This window comes from Ipomoea nil, unplaced genomic scaffold, assembly GCF_001879475.1.
Source record: "Ipomoea nil cultivar Tokyo-kokei standard unplaced genomic scaffold, Asagao_1.1 scaffold1993, whole genome shotgun sequence".
NCBI lineage: Eukaryota > Viridiplantae > Streptophyta > Magnoliopsida > Solanales > Convolvulaceae > Ipomoea > Ipomoea nil.
In genome coordinates, this window is record NW_017618421.1 from 1,815,853 (window position 1) to 1,843,688 (window position 27,836).

Consider the following 27,836-nt stretch of genomic DNA (forward strand, 5'->3'; position numbering starts at 1 on the left):
TAATGCCAAAATTCAAATGACTTCTTGAAAGATGTATTTTATACCTTAAGGATATTAATTAACATCATTTCCTTTTCTTTCTAGGAGAATCACCAAATCACTCTTTACAAATTACAAAAAGAAAATGTGAATTTGAGAATTTTCGGTCTCAAAGAAAAGAGTATTCAAAATGACGTTTTGAAGTATCGGACTTCTGGTCCTGAATCATCCTTTTAGGTTAAAATGGTCCTTATCTACTGCGGGAGATTATTTGGACATAGACTAAATAGTATGTGAAATTCCTTTTAAGGAAATGCTCGATCTACAGGTCGATATAATACTTGATTTTCCATCTCCTTTATTTTATAAATAAAGCCCCTTAATAAGTACCTAATGGTACAAATTCATTTCTATAATTTCCTTATTTTAAGAGGAAATTACTCAATCAATTGCTTCACTATTTTAAGTAAAGTAAAGCATTTGTACTTCAATAACAAACATGTTGTGATATTTACTTTCTTTCATTTTTGAGAATTATAAATCCATCAATGATTTTCAGATAAACATTAGTGTCTAATGACCCATAGTTTCTAGGTCATGACTTTAATAAGCTGCATATCTAGAATTATTCTGCCAATCATGTAGCGGAACTTTTAATAATATTCATCATGGGAGAGTATACTTGATTATGGGTTTCTGCGTTAACCCTTAGGCTACAGACTCGTTTTATATCTCACCACCTTATCATTCTTGTTTTTCCTTTATACAAACACCATTTGTAACCTACAGGGTTAATACTTCAATGGTGTACAAAAGGAATATATTAGCGAGTTGAGCTATATATGCCTTTAATTGCTCTCTTTATACGTTAATCAATGTAGGTGCTTCTGGCACCTAGTTCTGGATCCAGATTGTCATATAAAATGAGCAATTTTGAAGGTAATTGTGTTGTCGACAACTTATAACATTTTTCAAGAATTTCTCTCATATATAAAAAAAAATTCAAAGTTAACCAGATTATAGCCATTTCCCGGATATTTATATCTGGTTGTTCCGCAACCCAGTATTATGAATATTTGGTGCACCTATAATTTTACTGGGTTTTTCTCGTCATCTGGACGATCATCTTAAAGATATAACTTTTTATGATTTTTCAAGAGCTCTAAGATTTTCAAAGAGTGACAAAAAACTTTACTAGATCTAGTTGTTTGTCGATTCTTTATTTTTCTATCCCAATGAATCTCCCGTACTTCTGGTATCAAGGAGTATTGATAGATATATATGGTCCAATTTTGGGGAATATGTATGGGACCTAGTCACTCTTTTTATGAAATAGATTATTTGGCAGATATGTTTGATTTCTTTCTGAACTTCCAGTTTAGTCTAATTGGTACGTGGATTTAATTTTTGAAGATCATTTCATGAAATTTCTCGGCATTCCATTTCAATTTTGATCATATCTCCTCCTAATGCCGTGAACCGATTTTCATGCAGTCAGCGTATCCATCGCGTCTCTCTCAGAGGCTTTAAATATTGGAGACAATAGATGGAAGTTTAGATAGATACGCTATGGTGGTTATGTAATAGATTGGACTGCATTCATAAGAATAGAAACGCAGATTAGGAGAATGTTTGTTCGAAAACCACGTATTAGATAGAAGGGGGAATAAGGATATGCAGTGTGCCGAAAATTTTTTAGCATAAATATTGCATTTCCCCACCAAGTATCCGGCACATTGAAATTTTGAAAAATAATGGTTTAGCAATAAGTCATAACTTTATTAATTAGCTAAACCATTTGGGTATGAGCATAAGGTACTTGATACTCCACCTTAATGGTCAATGTCATATAATAATCGTCGAAAAAAAAAGGACGAAGTTCATAGGATAATCCGAAAATTAGACATTATCCATAAGATACTAGATCATATCCTTCTTTTTAGATTATGAAGAACGAGTAACATATGTCTACTCACCAGATGAAGGATATTTGATCAAAGTAGGATATTTGATCGGATGAAGGCATTTCAATTTAAAAAAATTGATGGAGTAAAAGTGAAGCTCTACCGGAACCCACAAAGGAAACCTTATCAATAATTGCTAGAAGAAGTTAGATGTTTGTATAAAGATCTTCCAAAATAAAACATCACTGAAATGATGTTAAATGAAAAAGTAGGTCATCAAAATAACCAACAAGAGTGTTTGCTTTAGGCAAGGCAACTTGATTGGATTCAACATTGTGATGTTTGATACTGCTAATTCTACGTAAGCAATATAAATAACACAAGACCAAGTAAAGCAAGTAAGTCTTTATTGATCAAGGTAGAGGCCCTAAGTACAATCTACTTGGTTGCTCTGAGTACCGACTGACTGCGGTCGGGAGTCTCTACTAACAACCTATCGATCGTCCCAAAGTCCCCTACACTGTAGCTACTGGGGGTATTTATAGCCGCGACGCCGGAGACAAGGTTCCAGCCGTTCGGCATGCTCTCCACGTAGCCTCCACGTGTCCTCCTCCCGGGTGCCCTGTCTGTCGTCGTAGAGAACCGCCACGTGTCTTTAGTCAGCTCTCTCGCCGAAGGACTACCGCTCGGGGTTGACACCATCGCTCGGGCAACTCCCGGTCGGTTCCCGACCGGGTTCTTCTCAAGGAGCCCGACCTGTTACCTGCAAAGACAGAGAGAAAAGGACAAAAGGCTTCCTCGGTCGTGGTGAAGCTATGTCGGTCGGGATATTCCCTACCAATGTTCATTTAGGTTTCAACAAAATGCTTCGGGATGTGGCACGCACGTGATCGGTGCCTTTTTAACCAACAATTGAAGCATATTTGCTGCTGGGCCAGAATTATGATCATATGAATGTGGTTGTCGAGATGGATCATTTTACTGTTTATTCCGGTTTCGAGAGTTATTGTTCTTACCACCTTGGCCTTACCTCTTCCCTATCTTCTTCCTCAGCCCCTCTTGGTGTTGCACAATTAGGTGACATCGTGTGCTTCGGGCACCGGTGTAGAACCAGCTGGGCATGTACTATAGATTTGCATCAACATGTGGTTGTGCTTCTACACTCATGGGAGGAGGGTGGTGTGGAAAAAAAAGACAAGGGCTCGCCAATCAAATTCGTGCCAGAAACATTCTGCTTACGCAACTTTAGTTGGGACACAATTTTTGCGTATAGTTGATTTAGAATCAGGAATTTGATTTAAAGTTTTGAAAGATCAAGGTAAGGCAGTCTAATTGCGATTTTAGAAAGGACCAATGAATATATGCTAGTCAAATTTATCCTTCGGGGATTTCTATAAGGCATAATGGTCCTTTGCAGGAAGGTATTCAGGTGGCGTAAGAAAAATAAAGCGTTGGCTTTCTGGGCTGCGTCGTTCATGGACTTCTCAACGATCATGTCTTCAAAGTGACGTAGGATCGAGATAAATTTGAATATCAAGAGCCCGGATGAAATAATCACTCCCGTCCAGAACAAGTGTGGTAATAGTAGCTAGGATGTATAACTTTCAAATCTATGCATATTAAGTTTGGGTAAAATCGAAGGTCCACTTGTATAGCATAATGCATAATCCAAAAACAATTTATGCTATAACAGAATATGCATAGAAATTCATAAAATTATATGGTCCAAATAAATTGCACAAGGTAGCTGATGGGGTAAGGACCCTGGCCCAAGAGATAGGGGCCCAAAGAAAATAGATAGGATAAGTGGGCCAGTGTAAAGAGGAGCCCGAAAAGCAATTGGCAAGGGAATAGATCAAATATGTGTTACACCTCGAATCATCCATCACAAATTGAGATGCAGCAAGCACCACTAAAACAAACCACAAACCAACAAGAGAGAATAATTGTAACTGCATGCTAAGACAAGTAGCTTATTCACCAAAAATAGCATATGAGTCATCCAAGCAAAAGCAAAAATTTTAAAAATTTAGAAATATCCCCAAATTAATGATTCCTCCCCCTCACACTTAAAACTTTGCATCATCCCTGATGCAAAATAAAAGAAAAGGAGAACAAGAGAAAAGAGAAAACTAAAAAGCAATAAAATAATCACGAACTAGAAAATAATAAAACTAAATAAGACGAAACTAGAAAGCAATAAATAAATAGGGAAAGTAATAAAAGATAACATGGGGTGCCTCCCATGAAGCGCTAAATTTAACGTCGTTAGCTCGACGTTACCTCTCTAGCCATCAGGTGATTGGAGAAGAAAAATCCCCTTCTTTCCATCAACTTTCTCTTCCAAGTATTTCTTCAAGTGGTGTCCATTTATAAACTCTCTTAAGCTCGAACCCTTCACGTCATCATGTAAGGAACCACATTTGCCCGAATCAAGAATTATGCCTCCATTCTCTTTTTCTTCTTTTTCAACACTCTTTTGTTCAACAAGTAATGAGAGTCTCGGATCATTCACATGAACCAGCAAGTATTGGGAATCATTGGATATATAGATAGGCAAATGTGTGCCATTATCCTTAAGAACTCCAATGCCTCCCAAATTCAAAATTTCTCTGAAGTTCTCTCCAAGGGAAGTGTTCTCCATTGGTGAGACATCCTCATTCAAATCATGTGCTCCATTAAGAACTTCCTCATCTAATGGGCAACTCTCTATATGTTCCTTGCCATCATTACCTTGCAACTCTACATTTTCCTCCCAGCTTGGTGTCTCCATTTCAATGCATTTATCAAATATTTCTTCATCTCCCTCCCTAAGATCCTCATCATCCTTTTTATTTCTCTCAACTTCATGACCTTCATTTGGCAAGAGCAACTCTTCTAGAACCTCTCCATTAAATGAATCTTGAAGTGGCTCTTGAATTGTCAAATCTTGTTGTCGTGCTATCATGTGATCGAGTAGAGCATTCATGCGATCAAGTTGAGCATTCATGTGATCTTGTAACTCCAGATATTTCGAGCACGCTTGCCCTTGATACTTGTAATTGGGATCCATGATAAAGCAATTTTCCGCCTCATGAGGTCCACCACATATCATGCACCATGAGGGTTGTGGAGTAGGTGGTGTGCATCTTTGATAAGTAGCTTGACTCATGTTGGCACAAAATCCTTGAGTAGATTGTTGAGGGATATGGTTAGTGGGGTTGAGCGTGTAACAATTTTCCACAAAGTGATTCCCACCACAAAATGAGCACCATTGGGGTTGTGATGTTTGATATGAACTTTCTTGATAATATCCTTGACTAGAGTTGGCAAAATTTGAGAAAGGGAATTGTTGTTCCATTCCTCCATATTCTCGATTCATATTCCAACTCATCTCATAACCTTGAGAAGGAGGGTAAAACGGTGGCATGGTTCCTTGGAATGCATATCTATCCATAGACTTAATCACACTCAAAACAATGAACTTGTTATGGGTTAGCAAAATTAAATAAAATAAAATAAAAAAATTAAAAAAAAATAAAAATGAACTAGTCTCCTAGAATAAAGATTTCACTAATGTTAATACTAGAAACGCCACCTCCCCGGCAACGGCGCCAATTTGATGCGTAGTATATTTGCAAACAAATAATTCTCGGAGTACGAGCTATCGATCCACAGGGAAGTGGTTGTATCAAGCACTAGTTACTAACTTATTCGTTAGAGCTAATCCTAACAATTACTTAGATGATTGATTGGCATAAAATAAATAAAATAAAACAGAGGTTCAGGATTTTGAAAACAATTAGAGAGAAGTTGAGATTCATGGGATTCAAGTATTTAATCACCTAGTGCCAATTATCGTTTGCAATATTTAGTTTGGAATTAAGATTTGTGTGGGAATGCAAAGTGGAATCGAATTACTCCCGTAATCTCTATTCCTAGTGAATTTCCACTCCCATGGCTTAAACACCCAATAAGATCAAAGATCAGCATTCAATTATTCCTAATTACTACCATCTCCCGATTGGCAACAATCTAGAATAAACTCCCCCTAATAAGTTCCCCTTTCCCAAGGACCAACCATTAGGTGCAATCGTGTGTGCCCTAATTTATGCCCCAACTCCCATTGGTGACACAAACATGGCTATGAAGCTAGTAACTATGGCCATTAATTACAAGCGTCAAACAATATTATCACGATTGCAACACAAGAATTAAACCCAAATAATAATATATTAAAGAAACTGAGAGCTCAGGCACATAGGTTCATAAACACTTTTACCCAAGAATCTCTAAAGAATTTAGCCAAGCATGACTAAATTATACATAGCAAATATAAATAAAGAATTACAAATCATCAAAAGAGTACAAGAATTAACCAGACGATTTTCCCAAATCTCCCTAGTCTTCTTCTTGCTTTCCAAGACAACTTGTGGCTCTTGATTTCTCTCCTTCTTGTCTCCAAGAATCTCTGAATTCTCTCGGTCCTCGGTCTCCCCCCATTAGGGTTGAGGAAGGAGGGATTTTATAGTGGGTACAAAGTTGAGATGAAATAGGAATCTTGTACCAAATTGGACTCAAATTCTAATTCCTATATTTAAATAAAGAAATTGCCGTCTTTAATGATATTTAGAATTTAGAAGATTCCTTGAATTGCTAACTTTTAATATGGAGATATGAGCCTTGAAGTCCGCGCAATTGATATTAGGAAAAGAGATCTCGCGCTTGTATTGAATTTCGCCCAGCTGCGCCACTTTAAGCGTCTGTTTTTATCCCAGAAATAGACGCCTATTCTCTCGACGCGTCGAGAATTTTCTCCACGCGTCGAGACTTCCTGTGCGCGAATTAGTTAGCTACTGGAAAATTTCGACGCGTCGAGCCAAGGGCTCGACGCGTCGAGTCCACTGGGCTCCGAACTCGTCCAAAATTGCTCAAAACTCATCCTTGAACTTCCCTTGCTCATATCTTTGACCTAAAATGGTTCAAAAACACTAACAAACACCGTAAAACATTCAAAACAAGTGTGAACCATAATTAAATGATAATAGCAAGGAAAATATGTATTAAATAAGCAAAATTAAAGAACTTAAATACTGAGATGATTCAAAATAACTATAATAACAAGCAAAGATGTGATAACATCACCCCCTCACACTTAAGCTTTTGCTTGTCCCCAAGCAAAACTAAGGAATAAAATCACAAGTCAAAACATACAAATTACTCATGTTCTCTCTTGCACAACCTTTCAAACCACCAACCCACTTGCTACAAAACAACAAGCTTCAAGAATCAAATTAGTTTGGCACATAAGAGACCCATTTCCAAGCCAATAACCAAGCACCAAGAATTTAATGCATGTGAGGATCAAATGTGCACAAATACTCAGTTGAGATTATGCAAGATACGGTTCATGAATGAGATCCCTTAGGCTTGCCTTTCATACTCCCCTAGATCAAATCTAAGAATGCATGCTAAGATCAAATAGGACTTTATTTAGCTTGTAATGGGGCTACGGGTGATGGCTAACAAAGAAGTGGTATGGAAAATTAATCAAAAAGAGAGAATGTCACAATTTATCTAAACTTTTCAAAATTTGGAAGAGATGAGATAATCATAATTCCAAGGAGCAAATTTCTTTTAAGAACTTAGCAACTCTTTGGTAAAGTGGGGATCCAAACTCAAAGACTTTCAATCTCTTTTTTTTTTTTTTTTTTTTTTTTTTTTTTTTTTTTTTTTTTGTCCTTGGACTTCTTTTGGATACAGCAAGATAATTTTAATCCAAACTTTCATGACCCCCACACTTGAACATTTGTAACACTAGCTGCTTTTTTTTCCGTAGCACAACTCCATAAAAACTCTTCTTACAGAAAAGATAAAGATAAAAGTTTCATTCTCTCAAGGGTGGATGGGAAATATTTGGCCAAGGGCTAAGGGTTATAATAATGGGGTAAATCAAAGAAAAACAATCACAAAGAGGGGATAAGTGCATAGCACTTATTTAAACAAACAAAAGGCACAACAGGGATACGAAGGATAAAAATATATATAGGGACAGGTTTAAAGGCTATGGCTAAACAAAAATGGCCTAAATCACTTCAAAACATGCAAAACTTAGACATCACTTAGGGAGTAATGAGGCAAGTTCTAGCAAAACACCCATGACCGGAATCTCACATAAGCCTTCACTAGCAATGCAAAACACAAGATCAAGAATTAATCCAATTATTAAGTGGTTAACAAAGCTATTGGCAAGGGAATAGATCAAATATGTGTTACACCTCGAATCATCCATCACAAATTGAGATGCAGCAAGCACCACTAAAACAAACCACAAACCAACAAGAGAGAATAATTGTAACTGCATGCTAAGACAAGTAGCTTATTCACCAAAAATAGCATATGAGTCATCCAAGCAAAAGCAAAAATTTTAAAAATTTAGAAATATCCCCAAATTAATGATTCCTCCCCCTCACACTTAAAACTTTGCATCATCCCTGATGCAAAATAAAAGAAAAGGAGAACAAGAGAAAAGAGAAAACTAAAAAGCAATAAAATAATCACGAACTAGAAAATAATAAAACTAAATAAGACGAAACTAGAAAGCAATAAATAAATAGGGAAAGTAATAAAAGATAACATGGGGTGCCTCCCATGAAGCGCTAAATTTAACGTCGTTAGCTCGACGTTACCTCTCTAGCCATCAGGTGATTGGAGAAGAAAAATCCCCTTCTTTCCATCAACTTTCTCTTCCAAGTATTTCTTCAAGTGGTGTCCATTTATAAACTCTCTTAAGCTCGAACCCTTCACGTCATCATGTAAGGAACCACATTTGCCCGAATCAAGAATTATGCCTCCATTCTCTTTTTCTTCTTTTTCAACACTCTTTTGTTCAACAAGTAATGAGAGTCTCGGATCATTCACATGAACCAGCAAGTATTGGGAATCATTGGATATATAGATAGGCAAATGTGTGCCATTATCCTTAAGAACTCCAATGCCTCCCAAATTCAAAATTTCTCTGAAGTTCTCTCCAAGGGAAGTGTTCTCCATTGGTGAGACATCCTCATTCAAATCATGTGCTCCATTAAGAACTTCCTCATCTAATGGGCAACTCTCTATATGTTCCTTGCCATCATTACCTTGCAACTCTACATTTTCCTCCCAGCTTGGTGTCTCCATTTCAATGCATTTATCAAATATTTCTTCATCTCCCTCCCTAAGATCCTCATCATCCTTTTTATTTCTCTCAACTTCATGACCTTCATTTGGCAAGAGCAACTCTTCTAGAACCTCTCCATTAAATGAATCTTGAAGTGGCTCTTGAATTGTCAAATCTTGTTGTCGTGCTATCATGTGATCGAGTAGAGCATTCATGCGATCAAGTTGAGCATTCATGTGATCTTGTAACTCCAGATATTTCGAGCACGCTTGCCCTTGATACTTGTAATTGGGATCCATGATAAAGCAATTTTCCGCCTCATGAGGTCCACCACATATCATGCACCATGAGGGTTGTGGAGTAGGTGGTGTGCATCTTTGATAAGTAGCTTGACTCATGTTGGCACAAAATCCTTGAGTAGATTGTTGAGGGATATGGTTAGTGGGGTTGAGCGTGTAACAATTTTCCACAAAGTGATTCCCACCACAAAATGAGCACCATTGGGGTTGTGATGTTTGATATGAACTTTCTTGATAATAATCCTTGACTAGAGTTGGCAAAATTTGAGAAAGGGAATTGTTGTTCCATTCCTCCATATTCTCGATTCATATTCCAACTCATCTCATAACCTTGAGAAGGAGGGTAAAACGGTGGCATGGTTCCTTGGAATGCATATCTATCCATAGACTTAATCACACTCAAAACAATGAACTTGTTATGGGTTAGCAAAATTAAATAAAATAAAATAAAAAAATTAAAAAAAAATAAAAATGAACTAGTCTCCTAGAATAAAGATTTCACTAATGTTAATACTAGAAACGCCACCTCCCCGGCAACGGCGCCAATTTGATGCGTAGTATATTTGCAAACAAATAATTCTCGGAGTACGAGCTATCGATCCACAGGGAAGTGGTTGTATCAAGCACTAGTTACTAACTTATTCGTTAGAGCTAATCCTAACAATTACTTAGATGATTGATTGGCATAAAATAAATAAAATAAAACAGAGGTTCAGGATTTTGAAAACAATTAGAGAGAAGTTGAGATTCATGGGATTCAAGTATTTAATCACCTAGTGCCAATTATCGTTTGCAATATTTAGTTTGGAATTAAGATTTGTGTGGGAATGCAAAGTGGAATCGAATTACTCCCGTAATCTCTATTCCTAGTGAATTTCCACTCCCATGGCTTAAACACCCAATAAGATCAAAGATCAGCATTCAATTATTCCTAATTACTACCATCTCCCGATTGGCAACAATCTAGAATAAACTCCCCCTAATAAGTTCCCCTTTCCCAAGGACCAACCATTAGGTGCAATCGTGTGTGCCCTAATTTATGCCCCAACTCCCATTGGTGACACAAACATGGCTATGAAGCTAGTAACTATGGCCATTAATTACAAGCGTCAAACAATATTATCACGATTGCAACACAAGAATTAAACCCAAATAATAATATATTAAAGAAACTGAGAGCTCAGGCACATAGGTTCATAAACACTTTTACCCAAGAATCTCTAAAGAATTTAGCCAAGCATGACTAAATTATACATAGCAAATATAAATAAAGAATTACAAATCATCAAAAGAGTACAAGAATTAACCAGACGATTTTCCCAAATCTCCCTAGTCTTCTTCTTGCTTTCCAAGACAACTTGTGGCTCTTGATTTCTCTCCTTCTTGTCTCCAAGAATCTCTGAATTCTCTCGGTCCTCGGTCTCCCCCCATTAGGGTTGAGGAAGGAGGGATTTTATAGTGGGTACAAAGTTGAGATGAAATAGGAATCTTGTACCAAATTGGACTCAAATTCTAATTCCTATATTTAAATAAAGAAATTGCCGTCTTTAATGATATTTAGAATTTAGAAGATTCCTTGAATTGCTAACTTTTAATATGGAGATATGAGCCTTGAAGTCCGCGCAATTGATATTAGGAAAAGAGATCTCGCGCTTGTATTGAATTTCGCCCAGCTGCGCCACTTTAAGCGTCTGTTTTTATCCCAGAAATAGACGCCTATTCTCTCGACGCGTCGAGAATTTTCTCCACGCGTCGAGACTTCCTGTGCGCGAATTAGTTAGCTACTGGAAAATTTCGACGCGTCGAGCCAAGGGCTCGACGCGTCGAGTCCACTGGGCTCCGAACTCGTCCAAAATTGCTCAAAACTCATCCTTGAACTTCCCTTGCTCATATCTTTGACCTAAAATGGTTCAAAAACACTAACAAACACCGTAAAACATTCAAAACAAGTGTGAACCATAATTAAATGATAATAGCAAGGAAAATATGTATTAAATAAGCAAAATTAAAGAACTTAAATACTGAGATGATTCAAAATAACTATAATAACAAGCAAAGATGTGATAACATCAAGCCGGCAGCTGGGAAACGTGATTGACAGGCATCGGGGCAAGTGGATCGGGATGCACTACGACTCCCTGATGGCCCCAATCGCCATTCCCTTCACCCCCCTCCTGAACGCCTTCTTGGCCTACTACCGGGTCGCCCCGGCCCAGATCTGCCCGAACGCACATCGGATCCTCGCCTGCTTCCCGCAGATATGTGCTCGGCACGAGGCCGAGTGCACGATGGAGTTGTTCAACTTCATCTACCAGATCAAGGTTCTCCCGGGCCGCTACGGGGGTGGGTTCCTGATGCTGCAGTCCCGAGCAGATATGTGCTCCATCAAAGGCCTGCCCGGGAACAACAAGGGGTGGAAGAACAGAATTTTCTCCATCAAATACGACCCCTGGATCCTCCCGGTCGACCGCGTTTGGAGCAGCCATTTTCGGAAACAAGTGGTGCCGGTCGAGACGAAAGCGCTGAGGGACACGGTCAGCCGGATTTCGAGCGAGGTGCACGAATACACAATTTTCCGGACGGCTGAAAGTCTCGCAGCTGCCATGCTCCCGCCCCCCACGTACGAGCTGCCGGAGAAGTACCTGCCCGTTCCGATGGGCGTGACGGTCGCCAAGCCGTCAAAACGAAAGAAGAAAGGTTTGGCACGGGCTACTTCTCTCGACCTGGCTTATTATCTCGATCTAATTAATTTTCTTGTTTTGCAGCTATGGCCGAGTTCGGCGATGAAGACACCGCCCTTCCCCCACCCATGAAGATCTCCCTCGGTGGGAAAAAGAAGGCCAAGACCAAAGCGGCCGGGGAAAAGGAGATTCCCACTGCCCGACCTCTGAGCGCCTCGACCGTGACGACGGGCGAGGGCTTCATCGTGGAGCAGCCGGACGTCCTGGTCACTCGGGTGGAGGTTGCCCGGGGAAAGGAGAAGGTCGCCGACAAGGGCGCGACCGAGGTGGGCGGCATGAAGCGCCGCCGCGACCAACACAGCCCGACCCCTTCGGCTGGGCGGGAGAGGGAGCCTACATCCGTGCTGGCGCGGATCGGCAATGCCGCGCCAGCCCGAGCGGACCTGGGGAAGATGACCCCGACTCAGGTTGCTGAGCGGATCGGCTACGATCTCGCTGAGGTAAGTCCCAACTTTTAATCTTTCTTTGTCTAAGTATCGCCGATCGGGCTAATCTTGAACATCCTCTTTGTATTGCAGATCTCCCGGGCGACCCAACTTCTTCAGGGTCAAGCTATGCTGGCCGAGGAGGCTGATCACCACAAGAAGACGGCCACTCGTCGTCTGAAGGAGATCAAAGAGCTCCAGGCCGAGCTGGAGAAAACGCAAAAGGCCCTGAAGAAGGGTGACGAGGAACGGGCGCTTGCCGAGAAGGTCGCCAGCCGGGCGATTGGAGAGGCCAAGGAACTGAAGGCCCAGCTCGAGAATCCGAGCGAGCTGGCGCGGGCAGCCTTCAGGGACAAGGACCTGGGCTCGGCCTTCCTCACTGAAGCCCGGGGAACAGCGGTCGGTGAAGAGCTGATCGTCTCGTTCGGCCGCTGGGGTTTCACGGCCGGGAAGCGGAAGATGCTCGAGCGAGTCCGCACCCGGTTGGAGCAAGCTTTGGATGGGGAGGACCTTCAGCTGGTCCTCTCGGTCTTGCCCCCGGACCTAGCCGATCCCGGTCCCTCTCCCTTCGCCCCAAAAGCCAAGGCGTCTGAGGCCGGGGCATCAACGGCGGCCACCCCGAGCGGAAAGGAACCGGCTGCCGGAGCTCGGGAGATGAAGAAGTAGAATAGGCTCCTTTCTTCTTCTTCTTTTTTGTAAAGGGCCATTGATCGGGAGCCCGGTCCCGAATTGTACCGGGCAACTTTTTGTTTGTTAATAAAGTTTGTTTTTGCTCCAACTCGTGTTATTCGTTCTTTCTTTTCGCACTTTTATCTTTATTCGCGTAAGTGCTGATCCTTAATACTCGACCTCGCGGCCTTGTGGCCCGATCTTGCACTGGTTCGACTCACTCGACGCCCGACCTTACGACCTTATGGCCTGGTCGTGCGTTTGATATTTCGACGTCAAATCTGGCCAACCGATCGGGTGTACCCGATCCCCGGGCCTTTGTCGAAAAAAATTTCAAGCCTCTACGGTCGGAATGTAACCGAGCGACGGGCCGAGAACAAGCAAGCCTCTGCGGTCGGAATGTAACCGAGCGACGGGCCTTGTACCATACTTCCTTATCCCAGCCCCCCCACTATTGTGCGCTCGAGGCACGAGTGGGTGCGATAGTGGACAGAAGTTGGACGGATCGGGGAATAATGCCGAGAGCTCCTGGCTTCCCCGATCGGTGGCGTGACTTGAGCGTCCGCCTATGTGGAGCGCGTTTTGATCGGTCGACAGACTTCGCCCGATCGATTGAATGTTGAACTGATCTGGTCATGACGAGGGTGAAAGAAAATAACCGATCGTGCCGCCGCATACAAACGGTCGAGCAATCATTGATCGTATATACATTAAACTTTCCCGCTCGCAGGCGGTAGAACTAATCTTACAACCATAAAATTTACATAGAAATGACGACCGGGACTAACTCGCAGGTCCAGCCCCCACTTCGTCTAAAAATACAAAAAATAGACTAATGCCTAAAAAGAACGAGGTGCTCGGAATTCCAAGTCCCCTCTATCAGCCGACCCGTCGTTGTCTCTAGTCGGTATGTTCCCGGCCGGACGACAGCGTTGATGATGTACGGCCCTTCCCAGTTCTGAGCTAGCTTTCCCCCTTGTAAAGGTTGACTGGCCTCCCTTCGTCGTAAGACATAATCTCCGACTTGAAAATAACGAGGGTTGACCCGAACGTCCTTCGAGCTCTTGACGCGCTTCTGGTACTCGGCCATACGCCGAGCGGCTAGCTCTCTTTTTTCTTCGACCGCATCGAGATCCACAGCCATGGCGTGTTCATTGTCCTCCGCGTTGTAGGTTCTCTCTCGATCGGTCGGGATCCAAGCCTCGATCGGGAGTCGGGCTTCAGCTCCGTAAACCAGGGCGAAAGGGGTCTCCAAAGTAGCTTCCCTCGGGGTCGTCCGATAAGTCCATAAGACATATGGCAACTCATCGGCCCAACTACGACCGGCCGAGTGTAACTTCCTTTTCAGACCTTCCAAAATCGTCCGGTTAGCATTTTCCACTTGTCCATTTCCCTGCGGGTAAGCGACAGATGACCGGACATGAGTCGTCCCGATCGTGGCCAAGAAATTCTGAAAATATTGGCTCACAAATTGGCGACCGTTATCGCTGATGAGATGTACGGGCACGCCAAAACGGGAAACGACATTGCGCCAAAGGAACCGAGCACACTGCTGTGATGTGATCGTGGCTAAGGGCTCGGCTTCTATCCACTTAGAGAAGTAATCAACGGCGACGATCACGAACCTTCTCCGACCGGACAGCTGAGGAAAGGGGCCCAAAATATCTACCCCCCACCTAGCGAAAGGAATTGCGGTCGTGACTGGCTGGTAGAAGGTTGCCGGTCGTCCAGGCATCCGGGCGTACAGTTGGCACGTCTCGCATTCCCGAGCTAACTTTTCACAGTCTAGCTGGAAGGACGGCCAGTAGTACCCGATCAGCATGATACGACGGGCCAGGGATCGACCTCCCTGGTGTGAGGAGCAGATTCCCGAGTGCAGCTCCTTCATGACTAACTCGGCCTCGAATGCGGTCAAGCAACGCATAAGGGGGCCTCCATACGATCGCCGATAGAGACGACCGTTCGCGACTTGGAACCTCGGGGCTCTCAGCTTGGCTTTTCGAGCACGTTGCGGATCGTCTGGGAGTCGACCGTGCTCGAGGTATTCCTTCAGATCGGTGATCCAACTATCTTCCACCGGTTGGATTGGATTGACCGGCAGGCGATGGATACTATGTCTCGGGATCACCAAGATCCGGGCTATCTTTGACATGTGTTCCGGGGCGTCTTGGGCCAATTTGGACAAGATGTCCGCATCGGCATTATCCAATCGGGGTATGTGCCGGACGGTGTACCCCCGGAACTGTGCAAGCTTCTCCATGGCGAGGTCTCGGTATAGCTGTAGACGTTCTCCGTTAACCTCATAATCTCCGAGAACTTGCCCGACCACGAGCGCAGAATCTGTTTGGGCTCGGATGTATTCAGCCCCCAAGTCCCGAGCGCATTGCAAGCCATTCACGAATGCTTCGTACTCGGCTTCGTTGTTGGTCGGGTGGAACTGATACATGAGAGCAAAATAGACTTTGAATCCTTCTGGGCTCGTGACTACCACTCCTCCTCCTGCTCCCTTTTTGCTACTTGACCCGTCAGTAGCTAGCGACCACCACTCGGCCTCGGGATCCTCAACCTCGGGGGGTCGGGTATCCCGGGCGGTGCACTCGACCAAGAAATCTGCCAAAGCCTGACCTTTGATTGCTGGTCTCGGTCGGTATTCGATCGCGTACTGGGTCAGCATTAACGCCCACTTAACTAGGCGGCCTGATGATGAAGCGGTGCGGAGAACTAGTCCGATCGGCTGATCGGTCAACACGCGAATTGCTCGACCCTGGAAATAGGGAGCCAGCTTCTTCGCGGCAATGTAGAGGGCGTAGACAACCTTCTCTAGCCGGGAGTACCGGAGCTCGGGTCCATGTAGCGCGTGGCTTACATAGTACACCGGTCGCTGGACCCCTTCCGGATCGGTTCGGCACAATACTGCGCTTACTGCACGATCGGAGACGGCGAGGTACACGTCTAGCTCTTCTCCGAGCTCGGGCTTCGAGAGCACGATCGGCGACATAAGATATTCTTTGAGTTCGTCAAAAGCCGCTCGGCACTCTTCGTCCCAGACGAATCCATTCACTTTCCGCAATACCTTGAAGAAAGGTAAAGCGCGCTCGGCTAATTTAGAGAGGAATCGGCTGAGTGCTGCCAACCGACCGGTCAATTGCTGGACTTCCCGAACGGTAGAAGGTGGTTGCATGTCCAGAATCGCTTTAACTTTGGCCGGGTTGGGCTCAATTCCCCTTTTGGTCATCATGTAGCCAAGGAACTTGCCGGTCTGAACTGCGAATGTACACTTGGTCGGGTTCAGCCGCAACTGGTACTTCCTCATGATCTGGAAGCACTCCCGGAGGTCCCGAGTATGGTCGGATCGGTCCCGACTCTTGACCAGCATATCATCAATATAAGCCTCCATCGTCCGGCCCAATAGATCGGCGAAGAGCATATTGACCATTCTCTGATAGGTCGCTCCTGCATTCCGGAGGCCGAACGGCATCACTCGGTAGCAATACAGCCCGTCCGGGGTTACGAAGGCTGTCTTGCTCTCGTCTTCATGGTGCATCATTATCTGGTGATATCCCTTGAAGGCATCCATGAAGCTCATCAACTCGGCCCCGGCCGTCTCGTCGACCATCTGGTGAATGCTCGGTAGTGGATACGGGTCGAGCGGACAGGCCTTGTTGAGGTCCGTGAAATCTATGCACATCCTCCAAGCTGGGGGCTTTGGAACAAGAACGATATTTGCCACCCACTCGGGGTAAATAACCGGACGGATGTGCTCGATCGCCGCCATTTTCTTGACCTCTTCTCTGACAAACTCGCGGCGATCGGAAGATAAGTGTCGTGTCTTCTGCACGACCGGCTTTGCTGCGGGATCGACGGCTAGCTTATGGCAAATGACCGATCGATCGATCCCGGGCATGTCCTCGGGTCCCCATGCAAAAATATCAGCATACTCCCGGAGTATGTCCAGAACCTCTGCTCGGAGCCCAGGGGTGAGGGCCCGGCCAATTTTAATCTTCCTATCCGGGCGGTCCTCGGACAGGGGAACTTCTTCTATCTCCTCGGAAGGTTCGGGTTGCTCCTTCCGTTCTTTAGCCTCTTCCTTGGCTATAGTATTCACCCGGGAAGACGGACCGGAATCGCGTCTGTTGACCGCTCGGGTGTAGCACTTCCGGGCGGACTGGACATCGCCACGGACCACGCCGACCCCACTGGGGGTGGGGAATTTCATGCAGAGATGGGGCATGGAAATTATCCCACCGATCTTCATGATGGCGGGTCGGCCTAGAATGATGTTGTGGACACAGTGGAGGTTGACCACAACAAACTCCAGCTCCGTCTTGATCGACTTTGGAGGCGTGCCGATCTCTACGGGGAGCGTTATCTTTCCCTCGGGGTAGATCAAGGCCCCGGTAAATCCCGACAGTGGTACACCGACCGGAGTCAGCTCCTTCCTGTCGAGGCCCAGCTTCTCGAAGACGTCCAAGTAAAGGACGTTCACACTGCTGCCCGTGTCCACCATAACCCTTTGGACATCCGTCCCCTTGACATCGATCGTGACCACCAGCGCCTCCATGCCGTGGTCGTTGCTGCTAGGTTGGTCCTCAAGGGTGAAGGTTATGGGCTCCATCTTCTGCCTCTTCCCGGTCTCCCGGGAATCCACTATTGCGACCGGGCAATTAGTCCGCAGTCGGGAAGCATCTTCCAGCCCACCAAAAATAACGTGGATGGTAGGCTTTCCGGCCGGGCGGCTACCGGACGGAGGGTCAGGGTCCCGCCGGTCATCATGACGATCGTCCCTTCGATCATCTCTTCGGTCCTGACCCGACCGATCGGAGCGGTGATGAGATCGCCTGTGATCCCTCCGATCGGTATTTCTCTTGCTGTCTTCTCTCTTCCCCACGCACTTGTCCAATTTCCCCAAGTTGAGCAAATCTTCTAATAATTGGCGCAAGTGGGTACACTCCTCGGTGTCATGCCCGGCACACCGATGGTAAGCGCAATGCTTACTTCTGTCGGGACCGTCTCGATCGGGATGGGGGAGTTTGATGAGATTGCAGGACTGGGCATATTGCATGGCCTCCGCTGCGGATCGGTTCAAGGCCGTAAACTCGCCATGCCTGGTGCGGGGTCGGGGATTGTCATCTCCCGATCGATGTTCCGCCCGGCCGGCCGGTTTACGGGACGAAGAACCGACCTCTTGTGAACGTTTCACGGCATTCGCCTCACCAGCATTGGCGTAATCCGTGACCCTTCGGAGGGCCTCCTCGTATGTGGTCGGGGGTGAAGGATGAAATCCTGGTATAGGTACCCCGCCCGAAGGGAGATATGGAGCATGTGGGTGGCGGTCGCATCATCCATGGGTTCGACCTCTCCGACCGCCGCTTTCCACTTGATAAGGAAGTCGGTCAAGCTTTCCCCTTCCAACTGCTTGGCCTTCTCGAGGTACATGTAAGACTTCCTCACCACCTTGGAAGTGATGAACTTCCGCACGAAGTTAACGGCCAGGGTTTCGAACTTGTCGATCGACCCGGGTGGCAGGGTTCGAAACCACTCCGCTGCCCGACCGGTCAGGGTCGAATAAAAAGCCCTGCACATCACGGCGTCCGAAACGCCCTTCAGCATCATGTTGCTGAAAAAATCGTTGACGTGGGCCTCCGGATCTGTCCGTCCGTCATAGCTCTTCTCCCCAGAGACCTTTAAGTCAAGCGGGTAAGGCTGAGCCATTACCGCTGCTGTGAAAGGCGTCTGGTGGAGGGTCGATCGGTCGGCCGAGGGTGCTGTAGGATATGCACTCCTGAGCTGCGCAACTTCGGCCTGGAGATTGTAGAGCAATCCTCGGGTCTCGTTGAGCTCGGCGTTCTGGGCGGCTTGGGCTGTATCCCGAGCGCGTCGACGTCGATGTGATCTCGACCCGCTGTACCCGGATGAAGCCTCGTGGCTAGCTTCCTGCATTTGTACGTCCTCTTGCCTGGGATTCGGGTCCTGGGGTCCCAGACGCTGGTGCATCTCTGGTCGGAGACGATCGAAAGCTACCGCACGGGCAACCTCCTCAGGGTCCTCCGCTCGAACGGCCTGAGCTGGTGCCTCCATCGCATCGGCACCCCCCGACCCCAACCGCGAATGAGCCGAGCGTCGAGCCCGGGAAGTGGACTGACGCTGCGGCTCTACTTGTGCGATCGGTTGTACTGGAGGGGCGGCGGCTGGAGCTGTATAGGCAGGCGTATATGGTGGATAACCAACCGGGGAAGTGTAGCACATCGGTTGGCCTGGCCAATGCCCGTATGGTGGAGGTGGGACCGGGTACGGGTACTGGGCGGGATACATCATCGGCTGCTGCTGGTATGGCAGACCGGGTGGCGGGTATCCCGGTTGTATGTAATTTACCGGCTGCTGGGCGGCCGGGTACGCATTTGACGGATGCGGTGGTGAAAGGTTGAGGTTGAGGTCCATCGTCTGACCCTGCTGTTGGGTAGCATAGTGGTCGGAGGAGCTCGCCGCATCCGCTTGGTCGTCGGCGAAGTTGTTGTGTGCCCATGGATACATGTTGGAAAAGAGACCGGGTGCTCGTCAAGACGTTGGCTTGTTGCACGGGTCCCCACAGACGGCGCCAAAATGATACTGCTAATTCTACGTAAGCAATATAAATAACACAAGACCAAGTAAAGCAAGTAAGTCTTTATTGATCAAGGTAGAGGCCCTAAGTACAATCTACTTGGTTGCTCTGAGTACCGACTGACTGCGGTCGGGAGTCTCTACTAACAACCTATCGATCGTCCCAAAGTCCCCTACACTGTAGCTACTGGGGGTATTTATAGCCGCGACGCCGGAGACAAGGTTCCAGCCGTTCGGCATGCTTTCCACGTAGCCTCCACGTGTCCTCCTCCCGGGTGCCCTGTCTGTCGTCGTAGAGAACCGCCACGTGTCTTTAGTTAGCTCTCTCGCCGAAGGACTACCGCTCGGGGTTGACACCATCGCTCGGGCAACTCCCGGTCGGTTCCCGACCGGGTTCTTCTCAAGGAGCCCGACCTGTTACCTGCAAAGACAGAGAGAAAAGGACAAAAGGCTTCCTCGGTCGTGGTGAAGCTATGTCGGTCGGGATATTCCCTACCAATGTTCATTTAGGTTTCAACAAAATGCTTCGGGATGTGGCACGCACGTGATCGGTGCCTTTTTAACCAACAATTGAAGCATATTTGCTGCTGGGCCAGAATTATGATCATATGAATGTGGTTGTCGAGATGGATCATTTTACTGTTTATTCCGGTTTCGAGAGTTATTGTTCTTACCACCTTGGCCTTACCTCTTCCCTATCTTCTTCCTCAGCCCCTCTTGGTGTTGCACAATTAGGTGACATCGTGTGCTTCGGGCACCGGTGTAGAACCAGCTGGGCATGTACTATAGATTTGCATCAACATGTGGTTGTGCTTCTACACTCATGGGAGGAGGGTGGTGTGGAAAAAAAAGACAAGGGCTCGCCAATCAAATTCGTGCCAGAAACATTCTGCTTACGCAACTTTAGTTGGGACACAATTTTTGCGTATAGTTGATTTAGAATCAGGAATTTGATTTAAAGTTTTGAAAGATCAAGGTAAGGCAGTCTAATTGCGATTTTAGAAAGGACCAATGAATATATGCTAGTCAAATTTATCCTTCGGGGATTTCTATAAGGCATAATGGTCCTTTGCAGGAAGGTATTCAGGTGGCGTAAGAAAAATAAAGCGTTGGCTTTCTGGGCTGCGTCGTTCATGGACTTCTCAACGATCATGTCTTCAAAGTGACGTAGGATCGAGATAAATTTGAATATCAAGAGCCCGGATGAAATAATCACTCCCGTCCAGAACAAGTGTGGTAATAGTAGCTAGGATGTATAACTTTCAAATCTATGCATATTAAGTTTGGGTAAAATCGAAGGTCCACTTGTATAGCATAATGCATAATCCAAAAACAATTTATGCTATAACAGAATATGCATAGAAATTCATAAAATTATATGGTCCAAATAAATTGCACAAGGTAGCTGATGGGGTAAGGACCCTGGCCCAAGAGATAGGGGCCCAAAGAAAATAGATAGGATAAGTGGGCCAGTGTAAAGAGGAGCCCGAAAAGCAATCGGGCCGAGTCCGGGAGCCGGCCTAGGCCCAAGCACGGGGCCCGGTTCAGAGCTACTAAAGAGGAGCCCAGTGGGAGCTTAGGCCGAGACGAGGAGTCGACCGAGGCCCAAGCCCAGGGGAAGACTCGGTTCAAGGAACCGTTGAGAGCATTGAAGAGGCTCGTTTAAAAGGGAGCCGTTAGGGCATTGAAAGCAGGACTCGGTCAGGCTGTTACAAGCCTAGAAGAGTCGTTGGTCGACCAAGTAATGGCGTCCAACGGCTCCATATCTTGATTAGCCTTGAAGTCGGCCATTAAGGGCCTTCAAGTCGGTAGAGGAGGAGCCGCTATATAAAGGCTCCTCCATTCTTGTAAAAGGACAGAGGATTGAACACCCAGAGGGGGAGAATACCAAAAAGGTTCCGAGTACTAGCATTATCTCTGAGATAGGCATACATTTTATTGAAAGGTGCACCCTCCAGCCAAAGGTTGTGTTGGACCTCCTTAGGCCCGAAAACCCTAAAACCATCAGTAGCAATTTTAATTTATGAGCATATTCAATAATAAATTGAATGGCAATTTGAAAGCAATATAGTTCTCAATGCTTTAAAAAAAAAAATCAAATTGCTGGCCCAAAACAATTTATATACATATAAATCAGAATAAATCAAGCCCAAAAAAAACATGTATATGTATATCATAGAGGGTTTAAATAATCAGGAGTCCAAAATAATTAAATGGGCTAAAAACATAGCTTCCCCTTTTTTTATAAATGGACTGGGCCAAAAAGCCCCAAAGCCCTAGTCCATCTCCTTAAAACAAAGAGGAAAAAAAACCCTATAAGCAAATATCTGTACGCAGACCAGAGGAACGGACGAAAAAAAAACAAGAACGGCGATCGCAAAATTTTAAAGCAATCGCGCCACGTCAAATACTGCTGCCACCGCTCTCCGCCGGAGCGTCGGCACAACTGGGACGCAGCAAAGCCGGCGACAACCTGCGACAGCCGCCTCCTCCGGAGTGCCAGGCTACCGCCTGAGCGCAACCAGCCAAATCGGCGACAACGGCGCCGTCAACAAAAAACGCGTCACAACAGATCAGAGAATAACGACGGAACAGCAATATTGGCAAAAAAACGTGCTACACCGCCGGGCAACCACCGGAACACAGCCAGCGAAAACATCCAATGTTGCGACCATCAGGGACGCAAATCGGAGACATATAACAGCGGTAGCAGATTGACCAAGAGCAGGTTTTGATTTTTTAAAAAAAAAATTGTTTTCGAAAACACACAATGCTCGTCCGAATATCCAACATATATTATGCTAAATTTTCATTTTGAGTTCTAAACAAGAATTATGCTGTGAAGAGCTTTTTGAAAAAAAAAAAACCTTTTGGGAAAAAATATGTAGTTTTCGAAAAAAAATTATCCACGAAATCTTTTTCATATTTTCGAAATAGTTTTTGAACAAAAATTTATGCTGTGAACATTAGGATTTCGGAAAAAAATTATAGAACTTTTTGTTTCGAAAAAAACTATTTTCTTTTACTGATCTTAATAAACAGCATGGATTAATTTTCTTTTCGAAAAAAAATCGTATAAAATTTTCAGAAATCATATATATACTGATGGCTTGCAAATGTTTATATACATAGAATGAACGACAGATTCACGTTTTTATATCAAGGTATGTGTACAAACATTCATAAGATAGAAATACAAATTGCATATATATTTGTAAGCATATACTTCAAATCAACAGGATTTCAGAATGTAAATATGCAATTTGTTGCAATTTTAATAGTTATGAATGTTAATTAGAAAATAAACATACCGTTCACCGAGGTTGAGCTTTGAGCTTGCTGATAACGTGTTGTAAAGTGAGATGCCCGATGGCCTTTAGCTCCTAACGGGTGAATTGAGACCAAGAGACAAAGAGCAAGAAAGTAAGGGCACAAAGTAATGTATATTTCTCATTCCAACCAACTTCCGAATACAATGATACAACATATATATAAATACAATATGTAACACCAAACAATAATGATGATAATAATGTCCGGACCGTTACATCCATTTTGTATTGAATGGTCATAATGTCCACATAATATATATTTATAACAATATTTTAGTATTTTTTAAAAATATTCGATAGTTTATAATTATCAAATCTAATTCCACTAGAGATCTCTTGTATTTGGTGAATTCCAAATTTAGTCCTAGACTATCGTTTTCGCCATTTAACATCTCATACTATAAAAAAAATAATAATAATAAAATAAAAAAAAACATCCTATACTATTTTTTTTTTTTTTACACTTTTAGTCATTCTCATGAGTTTTCCCAATTTTAGTAAGGGCATTTTTGCCTCTTCATATTTTTCTTTTGTTATTTTTTTTAGGGGTGCTCAATCGGTTAACCAAACCGTTTTAATCGAAATTTTTAAAACTTTAACCGTTAACTGAACTGACCTTTGTATTACCGAATTAACTGAACCAAAATTTTTTTTTGTTAATCGGTCGGTAATAAATATATTATAATAAATCCTAAAAATAATACCTATATAATAAATCCAATTAAAAATATTTTCAAAAAAATCAAATTAAAATAATAAATATAATAATAAATCCATAAGAAAATATACAAAAGCAATATCATAACAACATTACAAATTTATAAGGATTTTACATATTATATATATATATATATATATATATATATATATATATATATATATATATATATATATATATATATATATATATATATATATATATATATATATATATATATATACTAATAAGAGCCCAAGAGAGTTAGGCCTATAATGGGTAGAAAAAATGGCGGTCACAGATTTTCATCAAATGAATGGCTCAGATTGATTAAAAGATTGATAAGATTTAAATTTTACACTAAAATTTCCTAAAATACCCACACACCGTTACTAATTCCGTTAAAATTTTAAGAATTGCCGTTAGTTCACCGTTAACTTACTCATTGATTTCAATAAAAAAAAAAAAAAAAAAAAAAAGGTCTTAGGTTCGAACCTCATCCCAATCAAAGTTGGCATAATTAGTACTTTATTTTACTCTTATTAAATTATATAAATAATAATTTAGTAGCTACAACAAAAAATTGTAGATATGCATTTCTTTAATTTAGAATTATGTGTCCACAATGCCTTTATTCAAAAAAAAAAATTATTCATTATCAATAAATTAAATAAGAGAAATAATTGTATTAGTTATATTGTCTTTATTTTTTTACAATATAAAAAATCTTTATATTCAAATTTATTAATTGATTATATTCGCTATATTGTCCTTACAATGTCTTAATTCAGTGAAAAAAAATTATTCATTATCAATAAATTAATTAAGAGAAATATTTTCATTATTAGTTATATTGTCTTTATTTTTCTCAAATGTAAAAATTTTTACATTCAAATTCATCAATTGATTATATTCACTACATTGTCTATTATCTTTTTTGTGCACTATTTTTCTAATTAAATATCAAAGTTATAATACAAAATAATGCTATATATTTATTTACCAAGTATTTTATTAATACCATGAAAAAGTTAAAAAAAAATATAATTAATAAAGCCAACCATATTAACTACTTGAGAGATTTTGTGACAAAGAGAGTATTCATCAAATCACACAACAAATTGAAGTGAGAACTACCTTGCAATGTCCTTGTTTGACAATCAATAGTTAGCGGATTATATTAGCGGATTTGACCAACGAATTTATTTAATTATTAACATTGGGTACCGTCAAATTATTAAATCAAATGAATGGTTCAAATTGTTCAGGTTTTAATTTTTTTTAATGTTTTTCTAATTTATCCTTAATTATATGATTATCCATTTAACTTTTCCGTTAAATACCGTTAATTCACCGTTAGTCTAATTCTAATATTAACGTCTAATATAGAATTATAATTACACCATTAATCTAATTCTAATATTAAAGTCTTAATAGAACTTAACCACAAATCCTAATGTCGAAATCTCCTCAAACAATATTAGTATATATTTAATATTTTATGCCCTAATTTTTATTTGTTCTCCCTTATGTCCCGTATTTGGTTTCAACCATACCTATACAATTATTTTATTGACAATTATAATCAATCTTGACTATATTATCTTGCATTTGTAAACTTAGAATTACCTATTTAACCCGCACGGGCTTAGCTCAATGGTTTAGTGGGCAGTATTTGGGAGAAGAGACCAAGGTTTGAACCTCAGCGGCGGCAGTGCGGGAATTATGTCCAAAGTGGGTAGATTCCTTGTTCGCACCGGCATTTGGTCCTGTCTGCTGAACCATTGAGTCACCGTGATTTACAACTTCCCACAATGCTCTGTCGGGTCGGAGTGTGGGGGGCCTTTGGGGTTGGGGACTCAACCTTTGCGAGAAGAATTACCTATTTAAATACGCAAATTCAACCTTCAATTATCTATGCATGAACAATTTCAATATAATCTTGCCTTAATATAATTTAAAGTACTTATTTAAAAAAAAAAAACATTGGGCATTATCCCAATCGCGCAATGCGCGTAAAAAACTAGTATATATATAATTTCAGTTAACCAAAGTTTCGAACCGAATTAACCGTTAATCAAAATTTTAAAAAATCTTTAACCATTAACCGAACTGAAAAAGTTCGGTTAAAAAACGGTTAATCGAACTTTGTCAGTTCGGTCAGTTAACCGAAAATTTACCGAAGTTTGCACACCCCTAATTTTTCTGGTTTCAACCAATTTAATTGGTTAGGATTTTACTAAAAACCGATTGGAAAATATGGTTACTAAAAATCAGAGGTTACCTAAAGTTTTAAACCAATTAAACCTGTTGAAACGGGAAAAATAACAAAAGATAAAATATGAAATGACAAAAATGTCTTTACTAAAAATAGGAAAAGGTCATGAGAATGACTAAAAGTATCCAAAAAAATAATAGTTTAGAATGTTAAATGCAAAAACAATAGTCTGTGAGTAAATATGGAATTGTCACTGTTGCGTTTGTGAGAGAGATGGAAACAAAAAGATGGAAGAAAGAAAGATATTTTCTCATTAAAACTCCAACAGAAAGCATCATACAAGCTTAAGTACTAAAGCAGAAGCGGGAAAGGAAGGAATACAAAAATTAACTAACTCTAACAACCATCCTAACAGAATTAGTTGAGGGATATGATGAAGACGTGTCAGTTGCTGCTTCTTGTTCCCTAATAGTCCCCCTCAAGCTTGGAATATAGAGATTCAGCAATCCAAGCTTGGAAACATAACTGTAGAAAGAGCTTGGACAATGTGTTTTAGTGAAAACATATGCCAACTGATTTGCAGAGCTAACATGAAACAACTTTATGATTCCTTTTTGGGATTTTTCTCTAACAAGGTGACAATCAATCTCGATATGTTTTGTTCGTTCGTGAAAGACCGGATTCTCAGTAATGGCTATGGCAGATTTACTGTCACAAAAGATGGAGGTAGGAGTAGTAGACAGCAGACCAAATTCAGCAAGCAAGTACATGATCCACTGGACTTCACATGTGGTGGCAGCTAAGGCCCTGTATTCAGCTTCTGAAGATGATTTAGAGATTGTAGCCTGCTTCTTGGACTTCCATGAAATCAATGCTGGCCCCAAGAAGATGCAAAAACCTGTCACAGATCTTCTGGAATCTATGCAAGCTCCCCAATCTGCATCAGAGAAGGCTTTCAAGCTGAGATCAGAGGTTGCAGGGAAAAAAAACCCTTGTCCAGGAGCACTCTTAATGTATCTCAACACCCTGTGAGCTGCTTGTAGGTGGAGATGTGTAGGCTTGTCTAAGAACTAGGATAACTGCTGAGTGGCAAAACTTATGTCTGGCCTGGTGATGGTGAGATATAGCAGTTTTCCAACTAGCCTTCTATTATAAGGAATATTGTCATCAAGCAAATCACCCTCATCCTTACTAAGCTTGTGTGAAGGAACAGTGGGGCTGTACACAGGTTTAGAATCAATAAACCCTGCTTCTTCTAAAAGTTCAAGGGCATATTTCCTCTGTGAAACTGCTATACCCTTCTTCTGTCTTGCCACTTCTAGGCCTAAGAAATATTTCATAGGACCTAGGTCTTTAATTTGAAAGCAATCATTCAGCTGCTTCTTAATCTGTTGGATTAGATCTAAGTCACCACTGGCTACTACTATATCATCAACATACACCAGTAGTGCCACAAAAAGAGATCCCTTGCCTTTGGTGAACAAGGAATTGTCAGTAATGGATTGCTTAAAACCCATCCTTTGCAAGGCAACACAAAGCTTGGTGTTCCACTGCCTACTAGCCTGCTTTAAACCATAAAGGGATTTAGTTAGTTTACACACCTGCCCAGCTTTGGTTCCTACAACACCAGGGGGAAGTTGCATATATACTTCTTCTTCTAAATCTCCATTGAGGAAGGCATTATTAACATCCATTTGATGAAGATGCCAATTGTGTGCAGCTGTTATAGCCAAAAGGGTCCTAATGGTGGTCATCTTGGCCACTGGACTGAAGGTATCCATGTAGTCAACACCAAGGGTTTGAGTGTATCCCTTAGCCACTAGCCTTGCCTTGT